The following is a 12,936-nucleotide window of genomic DNA, read 5'->3' as shown; positions in this document are numbered from 1 at the left end:
GTGATAAAAAGATATTTTCATGTAATCTGTTCCTTTGGGCCCAGTGGTAAAAGGGCTGTCTTTGGGAATTTGGACATCTATTTTCCATTAAAATGGATGGAATATAGTGTTAGTATCTTGTAGGGATTTGAACACCTTTGAGCTATTGTGAAGCAAATGTTCTTGTTCCTCTGAAAGGGAGCTCTTGCTGTAGATAGGGATGGATAATCTTGAGCTTTGAGACCTGTGGATAGTACTGAGAGCCTGTAAGTCAATTTTTTGGTTTCATTTGTCTTGCACATAACTTTTCTTTTCTCGGAGGAGTAGCCTGTAAAGTAATCCCAAAGAACTTCCAACATCATTAAGTACCTAACACCAAAAACTCATAAAAAGTGTTATGTTGTGGCTTCTCCAGAAAATGATATAATTTGTGTCCTTCATATTTCGAGACAGGGGTCAGATTGATCTGACTTTCAGCAGTATGGTAAGCTGGTGCTTTTTCCCCCGGTGGTTGACTACTTGTGCTCCAAAATTACAGCTTTAATTTAGGAAATAAAAAGCTTGTAGCCTGCTTGACTGTGAGGTTCTAATTAAAGACTGCACTAGATGTGAGCTGACACTTGGTTTTTTGCAGTCAGCCTCCTAATACAAGAAGTCTTGGATGTTTGATGCAGTGTTGACTCTGAAGACTATCGACAATAATTTAAATGTTAAAACTATTTACCATTTTACTGTTTTTCAAGAAATAAGGCAGGAAAAGAAAAGAGATACTCCTGCTATGGAGACTTTGAGCATTGTTGTCACATTTTGATACCTCAAGCCAAGAGTAGTGTTTAGATTGAAACAGCAGTTTGGGAGAGTAATGCCCCGTAAATTCTATTCATTATAACCCTGTGACTACCTTTCTCATACCTATTTTTAAACTGTGAATGATTATCAGCACTAGATGCATGCGTGAGCTGGGTGCGGTGCCTGAACAGCCAGTCCCAGCTCTTGTGACTGAGAATAGATGTGTTCCACCAGGTAGCTTTTAACAGGGCACTCCCAATTTCCCCCCCATAAGCCCGTATCTGATAATCCCCAGTGAATTTTTGTGGTGTGTTACAGCTCTCTTACATGAATCCCTAGAAATTCCAGATTGAAACTCAGTCTTTCTTACTCAGTTGGATGGATGCATGATGTATAGTTTTATATTTATGTGGGATTTCTATCAGACATGATTTTTGTCTCTTTCTTGGTGCGTGGCCCACAAATGGTCTACTGAAGCTAGTCGAGACCTTCATTTAGCTGTAGTGGCAGTACCTTTCTTTCTGAAACAGAAAGCTTTAAGGTATACTGGCATTTATGATTCTAACATCTGTGATGTTATCACAGTGTGGTAAAAACAAATGTCAATTCATTTCAAGACCACACCAGAGAGTACTTAAGTCATATTTGTATCCTGATTCTTACTGGTATTTTGTTGGCTTCAGGACAACTCAACAAATGAAACACTAGAACAGCAAAGTACCAGTTAATATAAAGTTATCTTTATTCCAACTATTGTTTATTTTGTTGGGGTTTTTTTTTGTTATTGCATACTATCAAATGGTTTCACAATGTGACCTCTGATTTTGAAACAAAACAAATTAAATGTTAGTTAGTACTGATTAGTGCAATATTAACATTGATTCTTTATTTACTCAAAAATCAGGAAATTGAAGTTCCCCTGACAAACTTAATTATGCTTAATTGCACAGATATTACAAAGGGGATCTCTCATTACAGAATCATAGACCATCTTGGTAGCAATACCAAATATTACAGTCCTAGCTAATAATTGCAAAGAAAGTCATAGAAAAGGAGCCCTTTGACCATAAAATAATATCTAACTCGGGCTTGTTGCAAAACCTGACTGAAGAGTAGCATTGAAGTTGGTACACTTTGTTTCCATTATATCATTTTGAAAATATTATGTCACCTTGTTCTGTATGTTCTAGTTCTGTAATGAAAGACCCTTTTGTTCAAACACAGGCAAAATAAAAGAGTTGTTTGTCTATAGGATACCCAAGCTCATTTTTGTCAGGCTTACACCACCACTAACCTCACCAGATCTTCCAATTTTTGACAGTCTGATTGAAAGAAAGGCTCTTATCTCTGTTTGTGTGTAAAATAAGAACTGAGCCTTAATTTTCAGTTAATACAACTTTTTGCTTTTAATTTCTTTGGCTTTTAATAATAAACTCTTTCATCTTTTCCCTACAAAATAAATTTCAGTTAATATTTCAGGAAAAGAAATGCACCTCTAGATGTGTCCTTTAAAACAGCTGAGTAAACTGTGTTCAGATTATCCAAAAATATTCTTCTTTAGGCTAAAACTAAAGGACTAATTGGAACCAGTCTTGCCTAGTTCTTCTAAGAGAACTTACTTTATATAAAATAAAAAAATATTCAGACCTTTTCTTTCTTACATCTAGTACATCTAGTTTTTTATTCTTCAGAAACATCTTTGACTAAAAGTTTCAAAGACAATGAATCCTGCCCACCTACACACAAAAATAATCCCCCTGAGGTGGTCTACAGATAATCAAGGTTTGTGAAAGTGAAACTTTTATACTTAATTTCGGTGGTGTTAGTGCTAGTAAAATGGTTGCATCCTTCCTAGTGTTTCCTCTGTGTTTGATACAGAGGTCAGCAGTTAAGTCTTTTCTCGGAGTGGGCTTCTCAGGCTAACAAGGATAAACCTTTGTTTGATGTTTCACTCATTTCCATTTCTTTACTCCATGATCTCTGTAATATTTAGTTTGCCCTGAAACAGAATCAGGCACTTTTATATACTCACAAGTCAGAGGCAGTTGGCCTAAACACCCCCAAGTCCCTGTGCCTGATATTTTCTATTAGCTGGCTGTGGGATTTTAGGGGCATATATCCAGAAACACTAAGCATGGGGAATTAGCAGGAATTTGGCCCATCTGAATCTGGGTCCTAGGGTGAAATTTTGTGTTGAGCTGCTTCGGAGTGTGATACAAGCCACACAGCTTTAAGGAAAAAGTCCAGCCTTTTCAGTAACTTACAACTCCAGACTGCCTGATAAATGCATTGGTTTCCCCTTGCCTAGAATACATGGGGAGATAATGTATGTAGGAACTTTCACACAGGGCCTATGTTTGAGGAAAATAATCCTACATCAGCTGAAGGGATTTCATGGTGAAGTATGAGATGAATAATGGCACTTAGTATTGCTCCTTTCAAATATTACAAGCATTATTGTACATGTTGTGATTTGTATTGTGTGTCTGTTGGTCACAAAAGTGACCAGCTAAAGTCTTAGCTTTAAGAAAATAAATAAAGAAACTTCTAGGTTTTATAATTGTATAGAAAAGCTTAAAAAAGTACTTGGGAGCATAACAGAGACTTAAAAAAACTCCCTGGCTTTTAAGATCACTGCATAACTTTTAGTGCCTAGTCAAGATTTTTGGATGTTTGAAGTTTCAACACTGTTTGTCTCTTTTCTGTAGAGGTGGTTTTTCTCCACTTTATGTAGAGTCAATCAAATAAAAGTTAAAGTATGGAATTTCTATTTTTGTACATCTGATACACTTAAATGCATTTTTGTTTTTATTTTTCCAGAAATGGCTATTCATTTGGGGGGCAATACTCTCAGATGTGATATTCTAAACTAGAAGATAATTACCTCTTGAAAGAGTAGCATCTTTGAAAATGCTGACATAAATATTTTCTAGGTAGAATGGATTCATGCTCATAAACTTGTGCAACTATGCAGTTGCACCCAGAGGGTCAAATTCCAAAATATTGCTAGTGATGCCTCTCACTTTTTTCCCATCTAGATCAGATCTTCATTCATGATTAACTTAGTGCCTCTCAGCTGATGTGACAATCACTAGAGTTGCAGAAGTTTGTTTTATTTGGTTTGGCTCGTTGTTGTTGTTTTTTTTTTTCCCCTACTGTTTAAAGAGGGTAAAAGTGAAGTGATGACCACCTAGAGCGTCAGCATTTTCACTGTGGTTCATGTCATAACCGTCTGCAATTATTATGACAGCAGTCAGATCCTCCTGCATGCTCCCTAACTTTCTGGGACAAAAATAGAATCTTTGATAGTCATCCTAGGTATCTGGTAGAAGAGAGTGATGGATGTGCATCCTGACTTGTTTGTTACCATAGCTCCTTTCAGATGATAAAACTACTTTTTACCATTTGTTGTTCAGTTTTGGATGGATTCAGTATGGATTTCTGTAAGTAAATCATCAAATTTCTTGTTCTTAAACGTTGACTGAACTGCAACATGACTCTATAATCAAATTATAGGTAACCTTTGGGAACCATATAGTTATATAATAGAGGGTGCACCATATGATGCAGTAGGCTGTGTAACAAGATCCGATTCCATTGTAACTCCACAGCTTGGATGAGGGCCTTGAATGTTAGCTCAACAGCTAAATTGGTCACAAATGGCCTGCCGATTCAAATAAAGGTAATATCCCAGCACTCTGTAAGTGGAGAGGATGAACACATACATAGCTGAGGCCATGTACGTGACTGCAGGTTGTTAGGTATTAAATAATTACCACACGATCTACACATTTAAAGCAGAAAGCTAACACATGAATATCCCACGTGTGTGTGCATGTATGTGTAATGGGGAGATGGGGATAAAGTATGTGGGAGTCTGAGGACTTTTTGTGTGGTTTTGTTTTTGAATTGGCAAGTGGTATGTTGGTATGATACTGGTCTTCTGGAGTTTCTTTTATGAGGACTCCGTCCCTGTAGGTGGTGATTTATACACACCAGTGTTGATGGGTATAAAAGCAAGGGATTGGCTGTGTTGGGACAAAATGCCTTATATAGCCTAGATCTCACTGTCGCAATTTACTGATGTAGCAGCAATGTTTACTCAACACAGTACTAGAGTAATGCAGTACTGTTGCATCTGACATGAGATTATTATGCAGTGGAAACAACCATTTTGCAGCCCTTGAGCAAAGTGGCCTAAGGGCTGTAGGGGAACAGTTACTGTGCAAAGTGTTCCTTTACCGAAGTGCTGGTAATGTCATCCTAAAAGAAAGAGGGCATTTATGATACTTGGTATGTATTACTTGCAGACAGATTTTCACAAATCCATTGAAACTGTTAGAGATGTATCAGCTTTGCATCTGATCTATTATTCAGGACATTCTGGGATTAAAAAAAAAACCAAAAAACAACAACACACAACATTAGGAAAGCCAGTTCTGGTTCAGCAAGTGTGCCCCAGTCTTGCCAATCAATTGGGCTGTTTGAGAGCCTGATCCATAGAGGCAGCATAGCCTGAACTTCTGATCAGGAAAGCCTGACATCCCAATCTCACTTCTATTCTCAACAGAGTGATTAACTCTTTCCATTTAGTTTTTACTATCTGTAAAATGGGAATGACAGTAGCTTTTTGCCAAAGGAGGCTGTGAGATTTGATTTGTTAATGTGTATGTGCAACTGAACTGTCGAATGATAGATCAAAGTTGCTAAATTAAAGGAAACTATTACTTATTTGGAGGTCTAGCAGTAAGTAGTGGCTGCTGAGATGGGAGAACAATTGAGATTCTTTGCATATGGAAAGACAGCAGAAGCGCGCTGTACTTCCCTCATTCTCTCCTCAGCATCTTCACCAGTAAACCTGCAGGGATAAAGAGCTTTTGTGTGGTGGTTCTACGTTTTTGTTGATCCCTGCTGATGTAAATCAAACATACTGTCCTCCTGTTATCATCAGGTTTAGAAAACCTGTTTTTAATCACTTCATACAGGTATCTAATTTGAATCAGCCTGCCGTGCTGCAGGACTCTTGTGCTTTTTTAATTGGCATCTTTCTCATTATGTTTGAACAAAGTTGCAGAGACACTGCAGGACACCAGTAGAGACACCCGAATCACCAATCCTGTTGGGCTGGCAATGTGGTGGTGTAATATGGTGGAGTCTAGGAGATCTGCGTATGTGGTGACGGTGACTAAGTGGAAGCAATCAAGTTCAGACATGTTGCTGTGAGTGTTTCTAGGTCCTGCCTATACCATCTGAAAGAGAATTGGGACAGAAATTTGCCTGGGATTTTTAACACCAGTATGGTGTTAAACCAGCTTGGTTTCTAAGAACAATTCCTGGGATTCTACTGAAGCAGAGCTCCCTGAAGGCATTGATGGAACTGTCATAGGGCACGTATGTGGAGTATATCAAGACCAGTGTGTTAACCCACCATAAGGATGGGCAGGATACCCAACCAGTTCATGGGAGTCAGTCCCACTTAAATTCCTTTAGAATTTGAAAATCAGCCCTCAGATAACTAAGAGGCTTTTTTTTTTTTTTTTTTTTCAAAGGACGTAGCTCTTAGCCTCAGACATGGTTATATGATGGCTGTGAGTCCTTTTCCAGTTGTGGCTGCCAACAAGGTGTGTCTAGATGCAGCACGTTGTTGCGCCTGGCAACATAAAAGGGAGAGGAGAGACCAGAGCAGTATAGAATATGTTATCTGGCACTGAAACACCTTCCTTCCCTCTCAGTCTGTCATCCAGAATCTTGTAATTGGCAACAAAAGGCTTTCACAGTTCTGGTGGACAGTTTGATTTTTCCTATCTCCACCTTAAGATCAGTGTGTTCTTAGGGCTCTGCAGCTCTCTGGCAGAACTGTAGATGGGTGCCCCTGCTGTGCCAAGCACTGGAATTGTCCACTTACCTATGGTGCTAGTCATTTTTTCATTTTTTTTAAGGCTTTGTTAGAGGGGTTGGAGCTCCTTTGCTTCCCTAATGACAATTGCTAGAGATTAACTCTGAACCGAGAAGACGAGTTTACAGAAAAAGAAAAGCAGAAAAGCAGAAGTATCATCGACTGGGTAGACCAGCATTGCCTGTTCTTGCATTCAGGATGGATAATGCAGCCTTTTTACTAAGATGGCTGGGAGCCCTCTGTTCCAGCCTCTTTCTTGTGGGGTGACCCCCTGTGTGGCATAACCCAAATGTGGTGTCTCCGCTATGGGAGAGGTGCGCTCCCGGGCACGTGACGAGAGTTTTCTTGCCTGTTGTGTTGCGTGGCCACGGGTAGGCCAGCCTTGTGATAGCCATGCAGGTCCTCACCGTCACAGGGCAGATGGGTGTCCAGTCCTGTGACAGAGCTGGAAGCCATCTGCAGTTACACGTCCTCCTTCCCCTTCCTGCAAGTGAACCAAGAAATTAGCCGTCGACCTCACATAATGGAAGGGAGGAATTGCAGGCCCACAGGAATGTGGTGTGATGGTGAGCAGGCTCTCATTGAGCATTCTGAATCAAGCAAACAGGCAAACCTTTTTATGTTGGCAAAACATTAAATCGAGATTCTCCGTTCAGTTGCACCAATCCGGATTTTTTTTTACACTCTTTTTATATGGTTTAGGTAGACTGAATGATTTTTAAGGCAACAGAGAATCGGGCCATCGATGGTTTGGATCCATGTAGAAAGACTCGCAGGCAAGGAATCAGTTGTGCAGATCACATCTTGCGGGGTTTCTCATTCAGGTCAGACAGATATTTGGATTTTATAAAGATTACGGCTAATTGGATTAATTTCTGATCGAGGGCCAAAACTAGCTTAAGTTGGAATTTACTTCATATTTGCTTTCAAACAGTCTCAAGCTTTGAAAGTGTTTGGTTTTAGTTCTACAGTTCTGCATGTACACAAACCCCATGCAACTTTGGAAGGGGTGGCTTTGGGTTCCAGTTTGGGTCTGGTTCTAAGCGTTGCCATAACTAGATGGAATCAGGCTCAGTTCTAGTATTCTTACTGAGATTCAGGCTTCCTCAAAATATGAGGAAATTTGGCCTGTGATCCTGGTTCAGATACATATATGACATTTCTAGAAAGTTACAGGAAGGAAGGATCTAGGTGTCTCCCAACTTACATTTTTTGGGTCTGTATCAATTGCAGATCTGAACATTTTTTGAACTCAAGTGTTTCTGACTTAGTACTCAGATTTCAACTTGAATGTCTGTTAAATCTGAAGGGTTCAAGTCTGTATTTTGTCCAAACTTGGTACATTTTGAATCTCTCTTCAGATTTATATGTATAAGGTAGGTGGGACTGAGGAACGAATGTTATTTTGGGGTCAAATGGTCCAGAGTACTAAGAACTTCTTACATCTGATATCCTCATTTTGGTGTAGATCTAGTTTTTAAATTTTAAATTCAGAGAGTATTCCTATTATTAGAACTGAATAGAAGTATATAAAATCTTGTCGTTTTCATCAGCTGGCTTTGATACAGGTCCCCTTGATAAAGTATTCATATTTTTCCTGTAATATTCTCCATCATAAAGCTCTGAGAGATGTCAGGCTGAGACGGGAGGATGAAGCAGTTTGAATATTTGTGGTACCATGGAACTACATGCTCATGGAACTATATTTGAGTCCGTTTTACAGATGGAAAAACTGAGGCAGTGAGTGGTCACTTGGTACATACACAGCCAGATCAAGTTGCCACAGTTAGAGCAAAGTCTCCAAATGCTCCTTCTGCTTTCCTGACCTTACATGCCCTTCAATAAGGTGAATATGGTCGTAAAGTCCAGAGAAGCAAATATGTGATAGGGCTAAATTTTTGCAATACGTATTTGGAGTAACTTGTGGAGCTGCCTCTACATATGCCAGGTGTGGATGTAGCTAAATATTATGGAAGGAGTTGAACTAAGTCACCTAATAGAGCTTTTTACTCTTTATATTTTACCCTAAGGTAAGAAAGGCTGTGTTTCAATGAAAACGCTAATGAAAATTAACTTTTTGAAAAAAATTACTTAATCCTTCTATACGTACACCTACATGAAAACAGAATGCTTATAAGTGAAATACAAAAATGTGTAGCAGCTACCAGTGAACAAAACTAATCAAATTCACCAGGCTGGTTAATATTATAAAGACTGTGTGAATCATGAATATCCAGCCAGCCTGAGGGTACAAATCCATGAATCTAGTGAGTTTACCTGTCTCTCTTAGTCAGCAGGCTATCCCTTTTCGATCACTACAATTTAAGCATATATTGCCTCATAATAAATGCGATAATAAAAATGTATTTTGGGAAGCAGGATGTTGTAATAGAGCTTTAGATCAAAAGTGAGATTCATTTTACTTAATTTTAGCCAACTACAAGCTAGCTGCCTAGCCTAATCTAGTTGTGTAGGCTCCCTCTCCAGTGGAGAGAGAGAGAGAAAGCTGGGATGAATTGCTTTGGGGAGGTGCCTGTCTCTCCACTGACAATAGAGGGAGCCTACACAACTGGCTTAGGTGGGACACTTAACTTTTAGGCGGGTATGAGTTATTCCAGGCAAATTCGGTGTTCAGCATCAGGAGGTTGGGGTTCTAGTCTGTCTTTCCACTGATTTACAGCATAACCTTGGGAATATCACTTAACCTCCCCCCCCTTGGACCCAGTTTCTCCATCTAACAAATACCCTGTGGATAAAGTTCTTGGAGAACCTTTATCCAAAGGTGAAATGCAGGCGCAAAATCTTGTTTTCCTGCTCTTGCTACTTTCACATGCCTGTAGTTGTCATTAAAATCAACAGATTTTTTGTGACAGCGTAAGTTTACGTGTGATGAGAGGCAGGGCTGAGTGAAAATTATTTTAGAAGCAGCATATATCTTCTTCAGATATGACAGAACACTGTAAAAATAAAAATGTAGTAACTGGTTACGTGTATTGACTTTCCCATCTTTGCCTCCCCTTCATACCTTCCCTCCAGCCCCCCCCCCCCTCCCCCCCAAAATATAGGGAGTGGGGAGAAGACTCTTCAAATTAGACCTATATTTTAAATAACCTTGGCCTGTTTGCAACTGGGAAAATGTTTGGTTTTTTTACTTGAGAGATTTATTTCTGTCCTTGTAACACCATGTACTATATGCATTGCACCTGTTCAGACATAAGCACAGCACATTATTATAGCTGTAGGGGTAGAAGCTTCCCAATCTATATTTTTGAAGGGAGGGAATGCTGGGGAGAATAGCCCTCTCCCTCCAATTGTTTACTGAGCAGTCTCTTAGGAAGACTTCTTCCTCATCAAGCTCAATTTTCCCTGCTCCCCTATTGTCTGGGGAAACCTATCTTCAGGAGCGTCTTTCTTGAAAGAGCTCATGACTTTAAAATCATCAGTGGGCTTTGTGCAGCCTGCCTGTCAAAAGAGATATGTTTACACCTTCCCCGCATGTGTTAAAGCTCTAAGGTTACGGAGCAGAATGGCTGATGCGTCTCGGCGCTTCGTGCTCACACGCACCCAAACCCCGTCTTTCTGATAATTCCGCGGACCGCCCGAAACAATGCATTCCAACATCCTGCAACAGAAATAAGAAAGGTGGAGCCAGCCGGCGCTCCGCTCCTTCTCCGCTAGCGACCCTGCTCAGCCCCGTCTACCTTTCCTCCGCCGCCTCAGCCTGGCAGCATTGAACCTGTTGCTGCATTAGCCGAGTTGTATTTTGCCGGAGAGGGGAAGGAGGGTTGTCTGCTGTCTGGGAGGAGGGCTTTGTCTGCGGGCGCCTTTCTCTCCCTCTGCCTGGCTCGCTCGCTCCCTGTCTCTCGCACTCTCGCTGGCTCTCGCTCGCTCTCTCTCGCTCGCTCTCCCTTTCCCGTCTCTGTGGTTTGTAAGGTAGGTTGCAGTGTGTGTATATACACAACATCAAGAGCAGGAAAATGGACTCATTAGGGAGGCAGGCAGTCATTACCACTCACACTGTACTTCCAGGGAGACAGCGACTATGAGGAGACAAACTGAGGACTGGGGAACAAGGTAGGCCAGTCAACTTTTATAAAAAATAAAAGAATAAAGCCTCTGCTCTCCTTAAACCACCGGCACTTCTTTATTCTCCCCCCCCTCCCCCCCGATTTTTAATTTAGAGGTGTAAGTTTGCCAGACCTATTTGCTAGCTTAAAATTCGGGATATCTGTGGAAGGCCTTACCCTCTACAAATGTTTTCCCCCCTTCTACTTTATTTCAGGGTGTGCCCCCTTATGATTCACTTTAATTACTTTTTTTTTAATCACGAAGGAAACAAATACGTTTGTTTTCCAATACTAGTTCCAAGTAAATCAATATCTTTCACTCTTTCAAAACAGCCCTCTCCGTATGTTTGTGGGTCTCTCTGCTTTTTCTTGTCTGTTTATGCAGTTCCATCTGTCCGTCCATATATCATGTTCTCCTTATTTACTGCTAAATGGGGTTTTATTAGTATTTGCCAATGACTTTTAGCTGTAATGCTGGCGACCAGGGTTAACGGTGACTCTCGTTCTTTGTTTTCTATATATATGCACGCTGTAAGTTTAAAGTCCATGCTTGGCATACAGTAAATAAAAGCAAAAAAAGGGAAGGCAGGTTCCACTCCTCCTGACAGGATTTTTAGTCGGAGATTTTGCTGTTTGTCTCTTTTGGCGTGGGGGCGGAGGGGGTTAATTTTTTGTTATTGTACGTGTACTTTTTCCTCCTGGATATTTTTAACGTCTATTTTTCATTATTAGTATTTTTCTAGTTTCCTTTACCGGGAAGAAAGGAGACATATATTCCAACTTTTATGTTGCTGAGCTAATGCAATGTTATGGAGGCATCACTGGGTTAATAAGAATTCAAACTTTCTAAGAGGGAGTTTGTATCCTTGGCTGCCCCCCACCCTCCCACTTTATGCATGGTTATGCTTGTGTTTCCGTGTGTACTGCCGGGGAAGGGAGGGGGGAAGGGAATAGATATTTTTTACAGTGGTGGCAAATTATGAAATCTATCGAGCCATTTTGTCCAGAAATAGTAACTATTTATTTACCATTTTTCATTCCGCAAATATGCTGCTTATTTGTAATTTCAAACATTGAAGCTTTTCTCTGAATTAATCTTTCTTTTTTTCTTTTTTTTTTTTTCTTTTTTTCTGGGGAGGGATTTGTGATGCATTTCATAGCCCATTTAGCATTGTCGAGTTTTTGGAGCCCAGATTTATCATGGGTTCTAAAGGCTGCTTAAATTGATCCATTTGAAATGGTCTTTTTATCTGAGCTCCTGTCATTTCTGTTGGAGAATAAAACTGCTACTCTGCTGGTAACAAAAAAAAAAAACACAAACCAAACACCAAAACCAAAACAAAACAAAAAAAGAAGAGAGATAGTGGAAGTGAGTTACATAAAATGTTCTGGAGAATTGTAAGTAATTATATAAAATGGACGCTGATCAGTGGAGATCTCTCAACAGTAACAATCACCTTTTTTAATAGAAAATTATTTATTTAATAGCAAGAGGCGGACTTCTTAAAAACATGCATTAGGCCTTCCTCTTAGCACAAAGAAGTCCATAATGCAATATTCCCAACCCACCTGGGACTGCCTAGGAGATTCTCCAAAACGTTCAAATCCTTTGAAATGTTTCTTAAAAATGCATTATTTTACAGCCAGAGAGAACTTTTGCTGCCAACAGGGGTTTTTTTGCTGTTGTTTGGGGCTTTTTTTAGCTGTCCTTTAACTTACGACTCCCCAGTTTCAACAGAAGTGCCTCCTCGCTGAACAAACTAACTTAATTAAAATCCAAAGCAGCAGATCTGTTCACTGGCACTCCAACTACAGAAACTACTCGCTCCATTTTATTAGCAGTTTTATTTCCAGAACCTGAGCAAAACTTTTCAAGTTTTTATGCATCAGTGTGCCAAGAATTGGTGGCTCATCTCTTAGCTGGGGAATGACTTTCATTGCTTCCTATTTTTTGTTCCTCCTTTTTATTCAAGCTTCTAAATTAAGAGTTTGTTGATAGACTTTAAATGTGTTTATTGCTTCAAACGACCTGTTAACTGTAGCAAGGTATTTCCTCCCCTCCTAAAGTTTGACTCTCAAGCTTTGAAACTCAGATTTGGCCGTAGAGGGGATGCTGAAGTTATGGCAAAAATTTAAGGGTCTTAAAGGTGGAGTTGCTGCTGCCTTTGGATGATGGTCAGCCTGGAGTGATGCAGCTGGAGCGTT

At 40.0% G+C, this 12,936-nt stretch overlaps 1 protein-coding gene across 4 annotated transcripts in view; it reads left to right on the top strand.

Annotated features, from left to right (window-relative positions):
* The window catches only part of ZBTB20 (zinc finger and BTB domain containing 20), a 512,829-nt gene that overhangs the window by 18,323 nt on the left and 481,570 nt on the right, over nucleotides 1-12,936 (top strand). For 2 of the 4 annotated variants that reach the window (XM_075034363.1, XM_075034362.1), the window contains exon 1: nucleotides 10,319-10,738. The exons of the other annotated variants lie outside the window; for them this stretch is intronic. The gene's annotated coding sequence lies outside the window, so the exon portion shown is untranslated. Of the gene's footprint in view, nucleotides 1-10,318; nucleotides 10,739-12,936 lie in introns of those variants that run through there. 4 annotated transcript variants of the gene reach the window in all.

Source organism: Buteo buteo, chromosome 8 (assembly GCF_964188355.1).
Source record: "Buteo buteo chromosome 8, bButBut1.hap1.1, whole genome shotgun sequence".
Lineage (NCBI taxonomy): Eukaryota > Metazoa > Chordata > Aves > Accipitriformes > Accipitridae > Buteo > Buteo buteo.
Note: the sequence above shows the minus strand (reverse complement) of the source record. Positions and strands in the feature narration are given on the sequence as shown.